We start from the raw sequence: 21,099 nt of genomic DNA on the forward strand, positions 1-21,099 counted from the left end.
GTGTGTATCATTTTTGTATTTGAAGTTATGAATATTGGCTATGTACTTGCATCTCAATGTGTTTGATTCTAAGTAGCATCAATGAAGCATTTGGTCAACTTCTTGAAAAAGAACTATTCTGAGTAAATGCCCAATCAAGAAACACTTAACTGACAATGGACCTTGGGAGACTCCAATCCACATCTGAGGAGCCTTCCTGGGAACGTTCAAGGTAGCATGTGAGCAATGGCTGCCGCCTGCAAACTGAGTCAGGCATGGACATGTGACTTGCCCATGTGGCTCCAAACTCCATCTTGCTGCTGTGATTTTCCACTGAAAGAACAAAGGGGTCATTCCATGGCAGAGGATATAAAAGGCCCTGGAAACCCCTCCATTTTGTCTTCAATTCTGACCTCTGGAGAAACTGTGCTTGAAACTGAAGCTCTGAACAAAGGACTGAACGACCCATCCAAGCTGGGGTGTTTGTACTCCAGAGACTTGATTGGTTTAAATCAGCAGTAATCCCATCAAGCCTGAAACAAGCCCAAACTAAGAACTTTGCAATTGTTGTATATATTTTATTCCATTTAACCAATTTTAACTCTCGTCTATAGTTCTTTCTTTTTATGAATAAACCATTAGATTTGAGATTCTAAAGGAGTGGCAACAACGTGATTTGTGGGTAAGATCTGACTGGTATATTGACCTGGGTCTGGGGCTTGGTACTTTGGGATTGGGAGAACCTTTTTTTTTTTTTCTTTTACTGGGGTATTGGTTTTCATAACCATTCATCCCCATAAGGAATGGTACTTGTGGTGATACAAGGGAACTGGAGTGTCTGAGGGAATTGCTTGTATGACTTCTGGTTAGCCAGTGAGGTAAAACCAAAGTCCTCTCTGTTTGGCTGGTTTGGTGTGCCTTAGTAGTGAAGGACCCCCACCCTTGGGCTGTGATTGCCTTGCTCTAAGCAATTTGTCCTGAATTGATACTCTCAGTAGCATCCCACCAAAGGCCACTTTGTTACAAGGTGTCATCTGTAAAATCCCTGAAAAGGGGGACCAGTTTATTTGTGATAACAGGGGACGGGTGACACTCCTATCTGTACCTAGAAAAGTGGTTTACATTATTAGAATAGGATGAAAACTGCCATTGATAAACTAACCATCAGACCATCTTGCCATTGAGTACAGAACGGATTACTTTCTATGGTTATGCAAGTGTTGGTGGATCAATGGGGACACTTCAATGACATCAAAGTTGGTGGCTGGTCAGGGAAGGTGCATGACATTTGCATCTTTAAGAACACAGGACTGTTCAGAAAGCTACGAGCAGGGACTTTCTTTCCTGGCTGTCAGATTACCATTGACAATGTTAAGATTCCAGTAATGACCCTGGGGAGACCCAATGGTCCCCTGGCTCAGGAAGCTATACACAAGCCACCTTGTCAAGCCCAAGGAAAGAGTCAACTACTGGCTCAGCATGTGCAGAAAGTAAGTTGAATGTGCTTTTGGTAGACTGAAGCCCTGGCATTGTTTACCCACAAGACTGAATCTCAGTGAAAAAAACATCCCAATGGTTATAGCTGCCTTCTGTGTCCTGCATAATATCTGTGAAGCAAAGGGGTAAAAGTTGCTGATGGGATAGAAGGTGGGGGTGGAGCAGCTGTCTGGTGAGTTTGAACTGCCAAACACAAGGGCTATTAAAAGAGCACATAAGCTACAAGTGGAGCTATAAGGCTCAGGGAGGCTTTGAAAGAGCACTTTAACAGTAAGCCACTTTAATACATTGTGGTGTACTGTGCTCTTCCTGGCCTGTTAGGAATTGTGTGGTGCTGGGTGTACATTTATGAATATAACACTGTTGATGCACCTATTAATTTTGTGGTGCTTGCCGTACATTTATGATTATTACACTGTGGTTGTTGCTGATCCTATGAGTTGAGTCATGCTGTACAATAACAAGTAAAGTAGTTGCTTTCAGAACGGCAAGGCACTCTGCAGCATATGTTGTGAACTAATAAAGAGGAATTATTTTTCAAAAATAATTTTATTCAGTAACAAAACCAGTGCAAAGAAAAATCTGTGCAATTTAAAAGCAAATGCATTAACCCCTTATAAATTAATAGAACAGAGCTTAACAAGGGGAAAGAACATTCATATGCATTTTCCCTACATATACAGCAACCGTGGCTTTCACAGGTCAGTGTAATGTGAAGCTGTGGTTGTCCTTAATATCCCCCGGTGTGGAGCATCAAGGATAGGGATGTGGACCCTGGTGTCCCGTGGAATGTTGTGGGGGTTGTAGGGAGGTGCTGTAGTGGAGTTCTCCATGGACTGCAAAGGGAGGCGAGCCAACGACTGTTGAACCTGTAGGCCCACAAAAGTCTGCAGCATAGGCGCTGACTCCGTGGGTGCTTCACAGGGAAAAAAAATGTTCCACGGCAGCCCCCCATCAGTACCTCCTCCTCCTCCCACCAGCGGCCCTGCCGATCAGCACCTCCTGCCCGCTGTGATCAGCTGTTCTGTATCATGCAGGAGGCGCTTGGGGGAGAGGGGAGTGAGGGCCGGGCACGCTCAGGGGAGTGGGCAGAACGGGGTGGGGAAGAGGCGGGGCAGAGGCAAGAAGAGGCAGGGTGGAGGCGGGGCCTTGGGAGAAGAGGTGGAACGGGGGGGGGGGCTGGGGCAGAGCCATGGGGAGCCCCCCCCCAGCACATTTGTAACTCGGTGTGTATAGTCTGCAGCATCCATTGGCGGCAGGTGGACCCCCCCCCCTTTGGAGAGGCTAGCCCCCAGCTCCGCCTCTTCTGCCCACGCCCTCCCCATGGCCACAGCCCTGAGCCCTCCTGTCTCCCCCCTGCGGCCAAAGCCCTGAGCCCTCCCCCCACTGCCCATAGGAGCCAAAGACTGGCCGCAGCACGGAATACCCCTCCCTCTCGGCTGGAGGAGCCCCCGGCTGGCAGAAGCCCCAAGCCTCCTCCCCCGACTGCCTGCCCACTCAAAGGAGCTGGCCAAAGCCCACCGTCCATAGGAGCCCCGGGCTGGCCGTGCCTACCCTCCCAGGACACAACCCAAGCAGGGGAAAAGCATCTGTTAGAAGATGCTTTTGATATGCCCCAAGCAGGTACCAGAGCGGCTGAGGAGGCGGTATGTGCCTCTTCAGCCGTCCTGGAATCTGCATGGTGCATAATAAAGCAAAACTTCGCTGCCAACCCCGCAACTGGGGGTCCAGCAGCCGCGACAGCGCCAGGGGAGACAGAGCCTCTCCTGGCCTATTATACCCGCCGCCCATGGCAGCATCTGTGTTTGCTGCCAGAGAAGCCCCATTATGTCCTGATGAATCTTTAAGAACACAGGACTGTTCAGAAATTAAGATTTCCTGGACAGACATCAGGATATGTTTCTATGGGCACAACATTCTGAAGAATCAGAGCAGGCTGTGCAGTGGGGACAAAAGGACGGTGAAGAAAAGTGGCAACATGTGACCTCCAGAAGAAGGAGGTATGCAGATACAGCATACAGATGCAGATACAGATGAGCAACTGTTTTCATGTTCTCTCCACAGGTACTAATGCGGAGAGTGGACTACATGATGTATCTGAGGGAAGGGAGCAGAAGGAGACTCCACCGACTGGAAGGCATGAGATGCACTGTCCTAGGGATGGGGGTTCCAAGACCACCGCTCCCAAGAGAAGGAGGTGGGTGGTGGTGGTCAGGGACTCCCTCCTAAGGGGGACTGAGTCATCTATCTGCCATTCCGACCGGGAAAGCCATGAAGTGTGCTGCTTGGCAGGCACTAGAATTCATGATGTGACGGAGAAACTGCCGAGACTCATCAAGCCTTCAGATTGCTACCCCTTCCTGCTTCTCCGTGTGAGCATCAATGATACTGCCAAGAATGACCTTGAGCGGATCACACGGCTCTGGGAAGAAGGATAAAGGAGTTTGAGGCTAGGGTGACCAGACGTCCCGATTTTATCGGGACTGTCCCGATATTTCCTTGTTTGTCCCGCGTCCTGACCGACATGCGGTCGGGACACTGGACAAACAAGAAAATGCCCCGGAGCCTGGAAGTGCTCGCACACACACACCCCGCCCCGACTCCGCCCCCTCCTCCCCCGATTGGCTCCCTCCCCGAATCCCCGCCTCTTCCCCGGGCTCACCATTCCCCCTCCCTCCACAAGCGCTGGAGGGAGGCCCGGGAAACGCAGGGGAAGCGCGGGGCCGGGGTGAGTAACAGTCCGGCCTGGCCCCGAGCAGGCAGGACTCAGTTGGGTGGTTGGGAGAGGAGGGGGGCGACCCGCGGGGCCAGGCGGCGGCTGTTGTTGTCCCCCCGGGCAGCGGGACTCGGGAGCAGCCGCTGCTGCAACTCCCACTGCCGCGGGGGAGGAAGCGGCCATGGCGCTTGGCGGCTGCGGCGCCTCCGAACCCCCCGAGCCGGGGCCTGCTGCGGGGACCCAGCAGCGCGTACGCTGGGCCCAGCCCCTGGCCAGCGTCTGGGCTGCTGCCCAGCTAGTGCTATCCCGCAGCGGCCCCGGGGTGGAGGCATCGGCCGCCCAGCCCCGTTCGTTCCCCTGCGGGACGGGGGGGCTGGGGCCTGCTGCCCCCACTCCGGGGCCGCCGCGGGATAGCACCAGCTGGGCAGCAGCCCAGACGCGCCTGGCCAGGGGCTGGGCCCAGCGTACGTGCTGCTGGGTCCCCGCAGCAGGCCCCGGCTCGGGGGGTTCGGAGGCGCCAGAGCTGCAGCCGCGGAGCGCCATGGCCGCTTCCTGCCCCCGCGGCAGTGGGAGCTGCAGCCGCGGCTGCTCCCGAGTCCCGCTGGCCGGGGGTGAGAACAGCCGCCGCCTGGCCCCACGGGCCGCCCCCCTCCTCGCCCTACCACCCAACTGAGTCCTGCCTGCTCGGGGCCAGGCCGGACTCTTACTCACCCCGGCCCCGCGCTTCCCCTGAGTCTCCCGGGCCTCCCTCCAGCGCTTGCGGAGGAAGTTTTTTTTTTTTTTTGGCCCCGCCCCCCACCACGCCCCCCCCCGCGTCACCCCCCCCGCGTCCCGATATTTGTGTTGGGTGATCTGGTCACCCTATTTGAGGCACAAGTGGTGTTCTCGTCCATCCTCCCTATGGAAAGAAAAGGCCCGGGTCGAGACCGTCAAATTTTGGAAGTCAATGAATGGCTATGCAGATGGTGTCAGAGAGAAGGCTTTGGATTCTTTGACCATGGGATGGTGTTCCAAGAAGAAGGATTGCTAGGCAGAGACGGGCTCCACCTAATGAAGAGAGGGAAGAGCATCTTCGCAAGCAGGCTGGCTAACTTAGTGAGGAGGGCTTTAAACTAGGTTCACCGGGGTAAGGAGACCAAAGCCCTGAGGTAAGTGGGGAAATGCGATACCAGGAGGAAACATGAGGAGAGCGCAAGAGGGGAGGACTCCTGCCTCAAACTGAGAAAGCAGGACAATCAGTGAGTTGTCTTAAGTGCCTATACACAAATGCAAGAAGCCTGGGAAACAAGCAGGGAGAACTGGAAGTCCTGGCACAGTCAAGGAATTATGATGTGATTGGAATAACAGAGAGACTTGGTGGGATAACTCACATGACTGGAGTACTGTCATGGATGGATATAAACTGTTGAGGAAGGACAGGCAGAGCAGATAAGGTGGGGGAGTTGCATTGTAGGTAAGAGAGCAGTATGACTGCTCAGAGCTCCAGTATGAAATTTCAGAAAAACCGGAGAGTATCTGGATTAAGTTTAGAAGTGTGAGCAACAAGGGTGATGTCGTGGTGGGAGTCTGCTATAGACCACCAGACTGGGGGGATGAGGTGGACGAGGCTTTCTTCCGGCAACTAACAGAAGTTACTAGAGCACAGGCCCTGGTTCTCATGGGGGACGTCAATCACCCCCATATCTGCTGGGAGAGCAATACAGCAGTGCACAGACAATCCAGGAAGTTTTTGGAAAGCGTAGGGGACAATTTCCTGGTGCAAGTGCTGGAGGAACCAACTAGGGGCAGAGCTCTTCTTGACCTGCTGCTCACAAACAGGGAAGAATTAGTAGGGGAAGCAAAAGTGGATGGGAACCTGGGAGACAGTGACCATGAGATGGTCGAGTTCAAGATCCTGACACAAGGAAGAAAGAAGAGCAGCAGAATATGGACCCTGGACTTCAGAAAAGCAGACTTTGACTCCCTCAGGGAACTGATGGGCAGGATCCCCTGGGAGAATAACACGAGGGGGTAAAAAGCAACAGAGGGTCCTGTGGCACCTTTGAGACTAACAGAAGTATTGGGAGCTTTTGTGGGTAAGAACCTCACTTCTTCAGATGCAAGTGAACCTCTGTTGCTTTTTACAGATTCAGACTAACACGGCTACCCCTCTGATACATGAGGGGGTAAGGAGTCCAGGAGAGCTGGCTGTATTTTAAAGAATCCTTATTGAGGTTGCAGGAACAAACCACCCCGATGTGTAGAAAGAATAGTAAAAATGGAAGGTGACCAGCTTGGCTTAACAGTGAAATCCTTGCTGATCTTAAACACACACACACAAAAAAGCTTACAAGAAGTGGAAGATTGGACAAATGACCAGGGAGGAGTATAAAAATATTGCTCCAGCATGCAGGAGTGAAATCAGGAAGGCCAAATCACACTTGGAGTTGCAGCTAGCAAGGGATGTTAAGAGTAACAAGAAGGGTTTCTTCAGGTATGCTAGCAACAAGAAAAAGGTCAAGGAAAGTGTGGTCCCCTTACTGAATGGGGGAGGCAACCTAGTGACAGATGATGTGGAAAAAACTAATATACTCAATGCTTTTTTTGCCTCTCTCTTCACGAACAAGGTCAGCTCCCAGACTACTGCACGGGGCAGCACAGTATGCGGAGGAGGTGACCAGTCCTTTGTGGAGAAAGAAGTGGTTCAGGACTATTTAGAAAAGCTGGACAAGCACAAGTCCATGGGGCTGGATGCACTGCATCCGAGGGTGCTAAAGGAGTTGGCGGATGTGATTGCAGAGCCATTGGCCATTACCTTTGAAAACTCATGGCGATCGAGGGAGGTCCCGGATGACTGGAAAAAGGCTAATGTAGTGCCCATCTTTAAAATAGGTAAGATGGAGGATCTGGGGGACTACAGGCCAGTCAGCCTCACCTCAGTCCCTGGAAAAATCATGGAGCAGGGATAGATTTTATTGCCTTACAAACAGTGAGCAGTACTTTACTTTGCAAATAGTCCCTTTGAAGTGAATGGAGTAAGGCTGTACTCAACAGGAGTCAGGCTATCAGACTCTGACCCCTAACACAAATAAAAGTTTGTTCAGATAAAGAATTACATAATCAATAATACTTAAGCATCTTTCATCTCTGTCTTCTCCAATCACCCACAAACCTCCAGCTTCTCTCCTTAACCCACAAAGAGCTTCCAAGCAAAAGACCTAATTCTCTGCTGCATTACACCACATCTATGCAAAGTGGGTGTAGAAAACTACCATTCTGATACATCTGCTTTGCAGAGATGTCAGTGATTACACAGAGCAGTGGAGAAACAGGCCCACAGTTGGTTTATAAGCCAATCACCAGCCACTATTGCCTCTTCTCAGCTACTCATAGTGCAGAATCTGTACTTACATCTGCAATTTTTCTGGAATTATCCATTCAGGAACGCACCTATTTGCAACTGATAAGTAATTTGTCATCAGCTCCTTTAGGTTTCTTTGAACACTTTAGCCTCACCCACTCAAGCCCCAATCCTGCAATCAGTTGCATTCAGGTGCAGGAGTCTTCCCATGCAGAGATCCTTGCTGAATCAGGCCTACAGGCCAGATTTTCAAAGGTATTTAGGTGCCTAAATGTGCAGATAGGCACCCTGTAGGATTTTCAGAAGTACCTAGTATCTAACTCCCATTGATTTCAATGGAAATTAGGTGCCTTGGTGCTTTTGAAAATCCCACTAGGTACCTATCTTCATCTTGAGGCACCTAAATACCTTTGAAAATCTGGTCCTATGCACTAAACTCCCACACAGATCAAAACTCTCTCTTTCTCTCTTTTAAGGGATCAATATTTTCCCTTATTCAGCTGTTTGCTCATTTTATTTGATCCCCCAGAGCTCAAGATTAACATGAACAGAATGTAAAATGACTCAGAGATGCAATTCTTAGAACAATTTCTGAATTTCAGAAGAAATTTTGAGGCAGACAGTTGTAAAGAGAAATATGCTCTAGCTCAACCAACTGGGCTTGAGGCAGGAATTACTGGATGAAATGCTATAGCCTGTGTTAGGCAGGAGGTCAGACTATGTAATTGTGATGGTCTGTTCTAGCCTTAAAATCTAGAAATCTATAAAATTCTAGCAGCCTCACAAGTCTCCAAAGTCAACTGACTTCTTTTCATGTATGTGGGCCTGAGACCGATCTCCCTTATGCTTGATTTATAATGATATAACTCCACTACCTTCAATACTTACTCCTGATTTGCACCAGTGTGAGACCAGAATCAGGCCCTGAGTATAAATAACATAACACATGAACATACAAAAGGTTGGACAAACAGAGCCCTAACTATAACCAAATGATTGCTTGTAAAGACTTGTTTGAGACTATCACTGTGTCTGGAATTAGGCTTGAACTGTAGAGGGGGATTTTCAGCCATACAATGTATCAACTATTTTTTTAACATTTATATTTGAGTTCTTTTATGTTTGGAATACACCTCAAACATCATGGGTGCTAAGGAAAACACAATTACTCTCTCCAATCAATAGTGTGCATTTCGATGCTACAGCTAAGGGTGAAAGGCTATACAAGGTTCAAGTGTTTTAAATCTACTGGTCAGGGATGGTCCGAAATACTTTTGTAATTAGCTTCAACATCTTTTTGTTGTTTTGCAGAATACTGATACCATGGGAAATTATCTCATAGTACAGGAAATGGGTGGTTCTTGCTATCCCTAGTGCATAGAAGTTGGGAAAATTCTCACTTTATAAACAAATCCTTTTATATTTGTAAAGATGCCCAACTGTAAAACTTTTTGCTGTATACACAGGAATAGTCCTTCAAAGAGGGGTCAAACACCTTTCCCAGGTAGGGCAGCTGTCTGGAATGCATTACAATAGGCTGCCCTCAGGCACGTCTACATGCCTGTTTAACAAAATGGAGTTCACAATCTGATAAAGACATATGCTGTTCTTTCACAGTGAGAATATAGGCTCCTGTGATTCCTTGCAGGAGACAACCTTATACTTTATTTAATATTATTTACTTTATCTATCTGCCTCTGCCCTCACCACAGGATCAAGGGCCCTGAACTCTTACAACCACTGCTGTCTGGATACTCCATATCCCCAGCATGTTTCAGTGTTGTTCAACTTTCGTTGACACCGTACAGGGGTCATCAAGGGCCAGAGTTGCTGCAGCAGGGTATGCATGTAGCCCATAAGGCTAGCTTGCCTTTATTATATTCACTGCCTTGCCTTCATTATATTCTGTCTTTATTATATTCAGCAGTAATGCAAGGAACCTACAGGCCCATATCCTGACATCAGAAAATCACAGAAACATGAGCTTTTGGAAAGTTTTTGAAAGACCATCCAACCACAAGAGTGCCATGGCAATGAATGTGATAATAATTTGAGAGCATTAATATACTAACCTGTAGGAGACGGGCACCTCAACATTAGGAGGGTGAGGAAATACAAATGAGGAAGAGGGGAGAAACCCCTACTGAATATGCATTAGACATAGTGGCGTCAGTGTAACATACTATAAAAGTTGCATCCCAGCCTGTGGGCAGTAAGAGGGAGAGATGTAGCCTTTGAGAGGTGCCAGAATGATGGCCACTTGGGGTGAGGAGGAAAGTAATGGTGATGAGGAAGATAATGGCTAACATTTCTGGTTGTTCTGCAAGAGATGGTGTGAGTATGGATGTTCAGAAATACTTTCTGTATTACCCCTATCTACCTTATTAAGTTGGAGTGTTTGTGACTTTGCTAAATGTATTAATAAACTATTGTAAATGTAGAAGCATTTCTATAGTGTGAGTGCAGCAGCCGTGCACACTGGAGTTCCCAAAAATATAGTAATTTTAACAATACTGGGTTTGAGCTTGGGACAAGAATTTGTCAATCCTCAAAGTGATAACTGGGAATTCTTTAGTAATCAATATAATTAATACATAATCTATAGATTGGGCTACTGCAAATAAGAACCACCAGGGCAGATCACAAAATCCAGTCTAACCAAAACCCACCACCAATAACCAAGAGGCCCTGGAGGTTTTTCGCCTTCCTCCGCAGCATGGGGCAGGGATTGCTAGCAGGGGGGTTCTCTGCCAATTGAAGTCACTAAGCCACAGGATTTGGGGACTTCAACAGCAGAGTCAAGGGAAGGGGTAGGGACGGCTTTGTGGCCTGCAGCATGCAGGGGGTCAGACCAGATGATCATAATGGTCCCTTCTGACCTTAAAGTCTATGAGTCACTTCTGTCCAACCTTCACCCACAATATAAAGATCAATCTTCAATTTAGTGCCACTTCACTCCATCTATGTAACTAATTAACACATCCATCTCAACCCACAGCTAAATAACCTTATGGGTCTCCCACCACCACAGCACTTTTTTGCCTTTCCTAACCTATATCTTGCTTCTTCCCATTACTGAACACAGAACACTAACCCCATATCAAAAAGCGAGGTGACTTAGGCCAGGTCTTCACTCGGAAAGCTTTGCTGGCATAGCTATACCAGTGTACTATATTGGAAAAGCACTCCTACTGTGGATGCATCTTATATCAGCAAAATGTACTTTTGCTAGTATAGGTTATTCCAGTCCCTGCAAGCGAAATAAACAATACTGGCAAAAGCACATTTTTTTCACTATAATGACATCTACACTAGGGGCTTTTGCCAGCACAGCAACTGTCACAAATCACACCTCATGACACCCCTGACTGACAAAGGCCTCTAGTGTAGACCTGGTCTCCGACTTTCAGACACAACTGTTGCGGTCCCAGGACTGAAGCTTGCTGAAAACAGGCCACAGACCGGGTAATTTTGGGGGAAATTCCCACATTTGGGTAGAGATGGAGGAAACATTTCTCTGGAAGTTGTTTGGAGCTCTTCAGATGTCTGGAATGTGATAATATGTTCTGGAAAAATGCACTAGTGGGCAGAGGGCAGGTGATGTGGTTAAAGAGTGATACATTCATTTATTACGTGGATATCAACACTACATATGTAGTGCATATGTGTATATGTATAATAATTTGTGTGTGTGTGTGTGTGTGAATAAAATGATTATACTGTATACACATATACACCACCACCAACATATCTCTTAGCACTATTCAGTTTGTAAACCCTTCCCCGCCCCCTTTGAAAACAAGCTAGGGAAGTTGTCCTTATTAGTAGCTGTGGGCAGTTTTAATATTAAAATAATATACAGTATGCTGTCTTGGTACCCATGATTCTAACCCATTTTCAGATTAGCACTGAAGGTTCAATTAGTAGATGCTGCTACAACTAAACCAAACTGTAGTTTTTCAGAGCCTACCAGAGGTGAGTGAAAATGAACTCATCTTGAGCACTTGGGATTCTGATGCCTGCTTCAGAGTTATTGCATCGAAGATGCAGCTTTAATCCAATTTCAGAAAAGGCCGATGACGTACATTAGTTAAGTGAGAGGACTGAGGCAGCTTGCCAAAAGAGATAGATTTCATCAAGGAGTCCCTGCATTAATAGTATTGTAGCATTAGATGACAAAAAGGACAACAAATATGTACCAATTTTGGAACTTCATACTCTTCTGGTGCTTTATAAGGTAGCAAGGTTATGCAGCTTGGCCGTTCTGATTGTAACAGGGACCCCAGTATCAATATTAGCATTGTACGTGTGTATAAATATATCAGTCAATCGAATTTTAAGATTTTGAGGACCTGGAAGATTAACAGATTACTGGGGGCAATAAACCTTGATACTGCTTAGAAGAAGGTTGAGATTTTTCAAAGCAATCTTAGGGGATTTAGACACAGCTTCCATTAATTTTAAAGGAAGATATGTATAACCCCTCTAAGATTGCTCTGAAAATCTCACTTGAAAAAAAAAACATAGGCATGCTTATTATTGTTATAAAAGTTTTCCTATAAAGAGACACCTCTGTTGGAGTAACCAGAATGGGCTATTGCCAAGCCTATGATCTAATAGCTATGAGCTGTAATTTGACATTTCTCTTTAGACATACATTCCTCTTGCCAGTTATTACTATCTTTTCATTTTTAGCAGAGAGCAAATCAAAAAGGGCTGCGTCAAGTAGCTAGTATATCAATCCCAGGGATTTAATTGACAGGGAACACAAAAGCTCTGTTCTCTTCTTAAAATAAAACAATGTGTAATATATAGGAAGAACGTAGAAAGGAAAATGTAATCCCCCATTAAATGTTTCCCATTTGAACCCCAACTATATGCCTATGCAGTCAAACTCCTCCTACCTAGTGTACTAACTCCTATTGACCCTCTGTCTTGTCCTGCTGACTTTGTTCTGGTTTCATTTCATTGAGCTAAATAATAATAATAAAAATACTTCACACATGTATAGCATCTTATCTAAAAAACTCATCATACTTCATAAAATTGATTGTTACTATCCTCATTTTACAGAAGATAAAGTGGTTAAGTGAAACACAGCAGCTAATGTCTTTATCTCGCAGGGATCTGGCCTTCCTTCAATTGCTCGTTATATTTAAAAGCAATATTGCCCCCTCTTCAGCCATGTCGCCAAGATGGGACAAATACACCCCAGCACACCATGCTCTCAAACTCTCTACTGATACATGAAGGGATCCCACTCTTATCTTTCCTGGCACTGCCCCTGGGGCCATCCCAGAGATTTGTGCATTCACAGAATTGAGCCAGATCTGGGAACTTCACTACATGATACCTGGTGTGACCTTGGTCACTCTGACTGGTTCAGCGGTCCTCAGTAGACTATGTGTGTTGGAGGATGCTGATGACCTCTAAAATTCATGGTTGTTGTTTTCTTTAAACTCATTGCTATTTCCTATTGCTAATTGCTATTTCCTTAGCCTTCTAAGGAGCTTTTATTTTGTCTGATAAGAGTAGTCCATTCAGCTCTAACATGGATTTTCACACATTTCATACATGTCCTATTGTCCATGCTTTCTTGTCTAAGCTGTGAGGAAGATTTCTTGCATTTCCCTGATGTAGCCATTTTTCTAATGTAGCACAATTAGCTTTGATGTACATCAAAGCTCTACAGACCTTATCCCACTGATACCCGATATCGGGTAAAAACATATATCTGCTGTGTTCCAGCAGCGTAAGGTTACTGACGCATCTCATTTAGTTTTTGGCCTCTCTCTAGACCGCAAACAAGGAATCAATTGTGATGCGGACGCTTGTCTGGTAGGAATGGAGACCATCATATAGGTGACCAATGGTAACGATTTTCAGTGACTACCAACCAGTGCTGGATTGGAACTAATGACTAAGGTCTCTATCTGGAATCAGAGCCATGCAGGCAGTCCCCAGTGCCTATCCAGAGTCCATATGGGAATATAGTCTGCCTATGTGGATCCAATTGCAAGACCAGGATCTTCTGGGTCCCCAGAAATATGTATACATTTGATACTTGTAGAGTTGGGGAAGAATACATTTTGACAGGTTCAAAAGGTTATGGCTACAGCCTCCAGCCCTCCCTAGCTAGAAAGATGGATGTCAAGGAAGGGGAAGAGAGGGAGGAGAAGGTCATCTCTCCACCCCGCTACCTTAAAAAAATGATATACTTTCAGGCCATCTGATTCTGTAATAGGAATGAGCATTGTCATCAGGAATAATCATTTATAAAACATTTAGAATTTATTTTTCTGTATGTCAATAGACAAAGATTTCCCTGAAATCATTGTCCTGGGATAAGTTGCGAACTCTTAGCAGTAGTCCTTGAAACAGGAGTTTTCTTTAGGTTTCTCAGTGTGTAATGTTGGCCAAGTCATTTGATCGCTATGTTCCACAATTTACCCATCCTTAAAATGGGGCTAATACTTGCTTAACTCACAAGAAAGAGTTGTTAGGCTTCATTAATAAGTGGTTTGTAACTCTCAGCTGAAAGGTATTATAAAAATGTAAATGATTATTACACAGAGTAGAGAACACTGAACTCGGATTTTAAAATACCAGTTGAGTTTAGTTTTTGAAATATCTGAGTTGTGTTAACATTTTTTAGTTCTGGATCATCTTTACTACTTTTCAGAGACTGCTGCTGAGTTTTAGTTACTGTCAGCGAGTAGAGAGGTAGGGAGGCTCTTAAAACTTCAAAATCCTCATGCTCAACCAGCATAAAAAAAAGTGAACTCCAACTGCTGATATGCAAACATTCGGCAGGTATGTGACAGTTACCTGTCACTCGTATGGGTAACTTTGTATTCTGAACAGCCTGTTCTCATAGTACTTGTCCGTAAGCTTCAGATCTCATAAGTAAGGAATCTATCCAAATGTGAATTAGACATGTTTAAGGAGGGTCATTCCATTAAACAAAGGAGTAATGACTATACATTCAGTACTGGGGTCACCCAAACTAGATTCAAGCAGGTTTTACCTTTCTGGTCTGATTTCGAAAGATGATGAGATGTTTGAACTATTGTCAGTTATGAAGGTCTGAGCCTCCATTGTCCTGCACCTTGTATAGATGTTTACATTAGTGCAAAATGGATGTAAAACACTATTATTCTGAACTGGTACCATTTTACACTGACAAGGTACCAGGCAATGGAGAGTCAGGCCCCATGTGTTTTGAAGAATACAAAGAAAGTCAATGCCTACAAAGGAAGGATGGATTTGGGTTGTTGCTAATTCAGGCTCTCTCCCACACTCACACACTTCTAACTTTTTGGAGTAGAGATGGGTCTGACCGGCAACATTTCGAACTGGATCCAAATGTCACCACAGTTCAATGATGTTTGAATCTGGAATTTCAGTTCAGGCCCATCTCTAATTGGGACCATGTCAGACAGGTAGCAGAACTTGTAGTGGATAGGCAAGAGGGAACAGACAGACGTAGTCCTCTAGGAGAAAGACTTTAATCTGCCATGTAAGATTGTCAGCAGCTTTAAATAATACTTTGCAACTAAACTTAGAACCCAGCGGTAATGGTTTTCATAGTATTCAGCCAGCCATGTTAATTTTTTAACCCACTTTTATTGTATGCTTTCTCTCTGTTTTTGTACTCTGTACTGTCATTTTAAGACAACTGGCATTGGATCTTCAATATTATTAGGGACAGTCACTGACTGGTGCTTTTGGGAGAAACTGCACTCTAGGAACACAGAATTAGAAATAGGCTGGTAACTGCTTGAGTACAAGGTCTCAGGAATGTTGCAGAGTGCCATGTCCTTCCCTAAACAGTGCCATAGGAGGCTGGAGAAGGCCAGTGGGGGTACAAAGAAAGCCAAGTGACTGGACGGTCCTAAGATAGAGTTATTATTTTCAGCTTGTAGTTGCATACATACAAGTATTGGAATAAAAACAGAGCTCTATACTAGAGATGCACATTCCTCCCTGTCCCTGTTACCCAGTATGTTGGCATGTACCTTAACTCTGTATTTCCTGGTTTTCAGATATTTAAGTTTGAATTACCTTAACTCTTGATGTTCTGCTTCTCAGGGGGTTGAGTTTTGCTTGTGAAGGGGTTGACTCACCGCTGGCGCCTCCTCGTGGCCGGGCCTGGTGTGGCAGCTCGCTCTCCACTGGGGCTGCTGCCGCTGGCTATTCTGCCTCTGCAGTGGCCTGCGTCTTCCGGTGATTTGGCCCTCTGGCCAGGTCCCTTCAAAGTCTCTCCCCTTCTGGGGACAAAGCAAGGGGAATTAACACAAAGAAACTGAGTTAGTGAGAGAGAGAGGGGGAACGCTTCCCTCCCAGGGTGTATCAGAATCAGGCCCTCCCTTCTCTCCACGGAGGGCCTTCAGGCCATTGCTGTTGGAATAGTTCCTGCCTTCAGTCATCCCGTTCCTCAAGATCTGAGGGTTGAAGATCAGTTACCTTCACTGGTCTGCCCACAAGTGAGCTGTTCTGCTTCCTTTTTAACTCCTCCTCCAGGCTGTCCACGTCTTGCAGGTGTGGTGGTCCAGTGTGGGGTTTGTATACATCACAGCTGTACTTGATGTTCTGGAATGGCACAAGATATCAAAGACAACCTTAACGCAGCATTAGAAAAAAATTTGTTAGTGAATTTATATATAAAACTTGCATCTCTAAATCCTGGTTGGGAAGCCCCATTGAGGACCCTTTCAATAATCTAAGCCAAAGTACCTTGCTTTATTTATTAAAAACAAATGCATATTCCTGACGGAAACAGAATGCTATCAACACTATTAGACTCTGAAGTGTCGATACTTGTGCAGAGTATATTACCACAAATAGTCACGTTATTTTGAACATTATATACCTAAGTGAGACCTTCATTATATATATATATATAAATGGTATCACATGACACCTTAAGCTGAAATTAACAAATTTCAGCCTGCACTCCATGCTGCCTAATAGCACTCAGGGCCGGCGCAACCCATTAGGCGACCACCAATTTGGGGGGCGGCGACCGCGGTGGTATTTCGGCGGCAGGATCTCCCGCCACTTCTGTGGGGGGTGGCATTTCGGGACGGGACCTTCCGCCGCCTAGGGCGGCAGAAAAGCTGGCGGTGCTCCTGATAGCACTTAGGGATTTTGGCTTCTGAAATACACCCATACACATTGATAAAATATAATTGTTCATTTTCAGTATTCTTGTCATTGCTACTTACACAATATGAAGATTATAATCCCTTTATATATAGTTTATGCTTTTGCAGGCAAAATCAGCTGCTTATACAAATGCACGCAGGCCAGATTGAAACACACTGAAAATTCATTTGTTCCCATCTGTTTCCAAATGATTACTTAGTAACTCATCTCCAGTTCCCACAAGGGGAGCACCATTAACTCCCAATGAAATCCCAAGGATCTAAAGGAACTGAGCACTTTATAGCATCCTCTAGGATTTAGCCCTTATCCACTGCCAAAATTATCAAAAATGTAACCTATGGGAAAAATGTATCTATAAAAGCCTGACCAATGGCAATGGTACATGGGTGCATCAAGTTTGTTCCGATGTTGGACTCTTGGCCTCGTCAAGCCCTTGCGGTTGCACCAAAGCAGACCAAATGGCAGACGATTGCTACAGCCGACTATCTGGCTAAGCATTGAAGGAGAAGAAGTGGCAATAGAGAATAATTTGGAGATACCATAAAAACTTGACTTTTTTTCCTTTTATTCCTAAAATACTGAACTAACTCTGAACTTTAATAGGAACAAGACTTCTAGTGCCCCAAAGGAGGCCTGTTTAAAGGGATGGATAGAAGGTGAGTAACTGTCTGTCCTGACCCATTCTCATCACAGTCAATGAATCTTTGATGTTGGCAGGTGCTTCCCTTCCCTTGCACCAACCTCTGAAGTTAAAAGCCCGTCCAGACTCTATGGTCTGTGGTGTATTTAAATTCAGTGCACAGGAGAAAGGTCAAGCTCTGTAAATCTGTACTCAGTGGATGAAAACATTGATAGAGGAGTCTAATAACAAAGATAATCCAGCTCTCAAGCCTCCAACGAACAGTTATTTTGATAGTTAGTAGTGGTGTGCCTACTGTCAGGAGAGAACAATAATATCCACAATCCAAAGTGCTTTGTAAATGAGAGGCCAAATCCTGACTTTGATGTTTAGCAATGCCAAGAACAGCCACAGCTCTGTAGCTAGGGAGCGCTAGTCACATCCTGACAACCCCAGGATGACCCTGGAGTTGCTCCAGGCCCACATAGCCATGTGCTTTTTCTCAGACATAGAGTCTGAGGGCCTGATTCTTAGCTATTCGCACAGGGGTGGTCATATTAAGGTCGCTTTAAAATCCTCATATTCTGGATCACTAAAGAGCCTGCCTGGCCCCTTGTAAATGACAGCAGCCTGGAGGTTGTTCTAATTAGTCTGCTTTCACCCACGGGGAGAAAATGGTGGGTGCTGAGCACCCACCGGCAGCCCCCTATCAGCTCCCTCCCATCCCCCCCAGTGTCTCCCGCCCACGGGCAGGCCCCATGGATCAGAGCCACCCTCCCTCCCCGCGCCTTCAGCCTGCCACAAACAGCTGTTTTGCGGCGGGCAGGAGGCTGGGAGGGAGGGGGAGGAGCGAGGACACAGCATGCTTGAGGGGGCTGGCCACGAAATTGGGTGGGAAGGGGATGGAGCGAGGGCAGGAAGAGGCAAGGCTGGGGTGGGACCTTGGGGGAAAGGGTGGAGTGGGGGCAGGGCCTGGGGCAGAGCTGGGAGTTGAGCACGCCCCGGCACTTTGGGAAGTCAGCACCTGTGCTGACAGCCACTGAAATGGCAAGGTGACTGACCAGTTCACCTGGCCCACAGCACCAGAGCTGACTGATAAATCATGAAAAGATTATCCACTGGCAACAGGGACCCGGGGAACAAACTGAGGATAAAGAAACAGCAGAGGAAGCGGCAGTCCGTCTACTCCACTGTAAAAATATTGGCATGTCTGACTGAGCCCTGGTCTGTTCTCACAGCCTGTAGCTCTCAGGGCTACTGCCAAGATCCACAGTGGCCCAGTGGTTTGGTCAGGGAGCTCATGACTGCAGCATCATGGCTGAGCGGCCATGCCACTGTCCACCACACTATAGTGATCTTCCTTGGCAGTCTCCTATCCAAGTGCTGACCTGGTCCAGCTTTGGTTAGCGTTGTAAGATCATCCCTGATCATAGCCAAGGTACAGTAGAAGCTAGTTAAGCTTTATTTTTCCATAATGATAGAAGACTAGATTGTGTTTTTAGATACAGCCCAGAGCACGGAGTGGCACATAAACTGCCGCACCCAAGGAATAACCCGGGGAGGCTGTGTGACTCAGAGATAAGTTTCTGAATCACAGTTCCTCCCCTGCTTCCTCTTGGCTCTTGGGGGTGTAGTCATTTACTGCTGGCCTGTAGCAGCAGCAAATTATTACCCCAGCTCAATTATTCTGAGCGAGGAGAGTAGAGGCCCCAGGGAAGAAGTAAGGGGAGTAGCTTCACTTACTCCTGTGCTCCCAGACCCAATGTCTCAGGAGACATTTTCCCAATGGGGAAAGAGGTGTGTGGCTCTTACTCCTTTGCATGGGTACATTGTCCAAGTTACAATCTAGCTCCAAATGATTTGATTTTCAATGTAAAACCGAAGCAATCTCAGTAAGCTATATAATCAGATTCCAGGACTGTCACTCTGAAGCATAGACTGTCGGAGGGCAGGGGGCATGGTGTGTGAGTGTGTGTGTGTGTCATGGAAACAGCTACAAGCATGGCTGAGAACTCTTTTTGTTTAGAATATCACCATGTACAATCATCACTAGGATTCGTGATCAGTTACCATCCAATTTTTAAGTTCTCAGCCATTTTCCACTTTTTTATATTTTATGAATTACACCCATGTGACAGCCTGGGCTTTCACCGAGTGTAACTGTAAGTTAAATGACGCAGCGAGTCACCTCTAGCAGCTTGATCTATGCATCTGTCTTAGATTAGATGGTGTAAATCAAATAATAGTGAATATTTATTTATATCACAATTCTGCTATACAAATCACCTGCAATGTAAGACACAACTGTGACGTTGCACTTTATATGATTTTATGAAAATATGCTAATGTAACTGGAATATGCTTCATACAAAAGGTCTCTTGTAAGGTATCATTACAAAGCTTATAATCTACTGAGTGTGATTATCCTATTTGTATAAATGTATCACTCTTGTATCTAAAACTAGAAATATGAAATATAACTCGGAGGGCCTATTGTAATTATGCAAAGTGTGGGCCATTAATGGTGGTTTGAAATCTTGACGACTTCCATTAACCAGGACAATTAACTGCAGATGGCTCTGTTTTACCTGTAAGTCTTCCTGTATACCTGTGTGCTGGCAAGGGGTAATGAAGTCTTACAGTGACATGTGATCATGTCACCTGAACTGGAATCTAACCTAGTGCTTTTCCATTGAGAAGGCCGGGGGGAAGGAGGCAGATTAGAACCCAGAGGGACAAAGGATTCCCACCTTATGCAAAAGATATATAAATGGGTAAAACAGAGAAAAGGTGGAGCCATCATGAGAAATCCCTTAGCTACCACCTAAGCTGGAACAAGGGCTGTACCAGGGGAAAGGACTGTGCCCAGACTAGAAAGGCATCCAGTCTGTGAAAGAAACCTATTAAAACATCTTTCAGGGTGAAATATTATCTTTACTCAATTGTATTACTGTATTAGGCTTAGATTTGTGTGTTTTATTTTATTTTGCTTGGTAATTCACTTTGTTCTGTCTGTTACTACTTAGAACCACTTATATCCTACTTTCTGTATTTAATAAAATCACTTTTTACTTATTAACTCAAAGTATGTGTTAATACCTGGGTGGGCAAACAGCTGTGCATATCTCTCTATCAGTGTTATAGAGGGCGAACAATTTATGAGTTTACCCTGTATAAGCTTTATACAGGGTAAAACAGATTTATTTGGGTTTAAACCCCACTGGAAGTTGGGCATCTGAGTGTTAAAAACAAGAACAATTCTGTAAGCTGCTTTCAGTTAAGTCAGCAGCTTTGGGGCAATTCAGACCCTGGGTCTGTGTTGGAGCAGGGTGCTGGAGGTCCGAGCTGGCAGGGAAAACAGGGGCAGAAGTAGTTTTGGCACATCAGATGGCAGCTCCCAAGATGGGTTCTGTGATCCAACCCGAGCTCGGGAAAGCAGGGGCAGAAGTAGTCTTGGCACATCAGGTGGCAGCTCCCAAGAGGGGTTCTGTGATCCAACTCGTCACAACAACTACTCTGAAAAACCCCAATAATGGAACAATTCTGTTTTACAAAAGAAGGTTGAAATACATTGGAAGATCTGGACAGCATGTGCTTAACTAGTATCTACCTAGTCCCAGACCTGACTTTAGCAAGGGCTTTGAGTCTTCACTTTCAGGAACACAAAGATTATCTTTGAAAGGAGAGGAAAGCAAAATAAACCAAAATAAAATACTGTGACATACAAATGGGCAAAATACAAATAGCAGAAAAAAAGGGGTTCCTGTGTAAGTTTGTAGT

At 45.7% G+C, this 21,099-nt stretch overlaps 1 long non-coding RNA gene across 8 annotated transcripts in view; it reads right to left on the minus strand.

Annotated features, from left to right (window-relative positions):
* LOC112059301 (uncharacterized) overlaps positions 1 to 21,099 on the minus strand; it is a 57,306-nt gene that overhangs the window by 4,515 nt on the left and 31,692 nt on the right. For 7 of the 8 annotated variants that reach the window (XR_010589652.1, XR_010589650.1, XR_010589647.1 and 4 more), the window contains 2 exons: positions 15,999 to 16,124; positions 15,597 to 15,802 (listed from right to left, as the gene is read on the minus strand). This is a non-coding gene — a long non-coding RNA (uncharacterized LOC112059301). The remainder of the gene's footprint in view (positions 1 to 15,596; positions 15,803 to 15,998; positions 16,125 to 21,099) is intronic. The other variant, XR_010589649.1, reaches the window with a different exon arrangement.

This window comes from Chrysemys picta, chromosome 8 (genome assembly GCF_011386835.1).
Source record: "Chrysemys picta bellii isolate R12L10 chromosome 8, ASM1138683v2, whole genome shotgun sequence".
Classification (NCBI taxonomy): domain Eukaryota; kingdom Metazoa; phylum Chordata; order Testudines; family Emydidae; genus Chrysemys; species Chrysemys picta.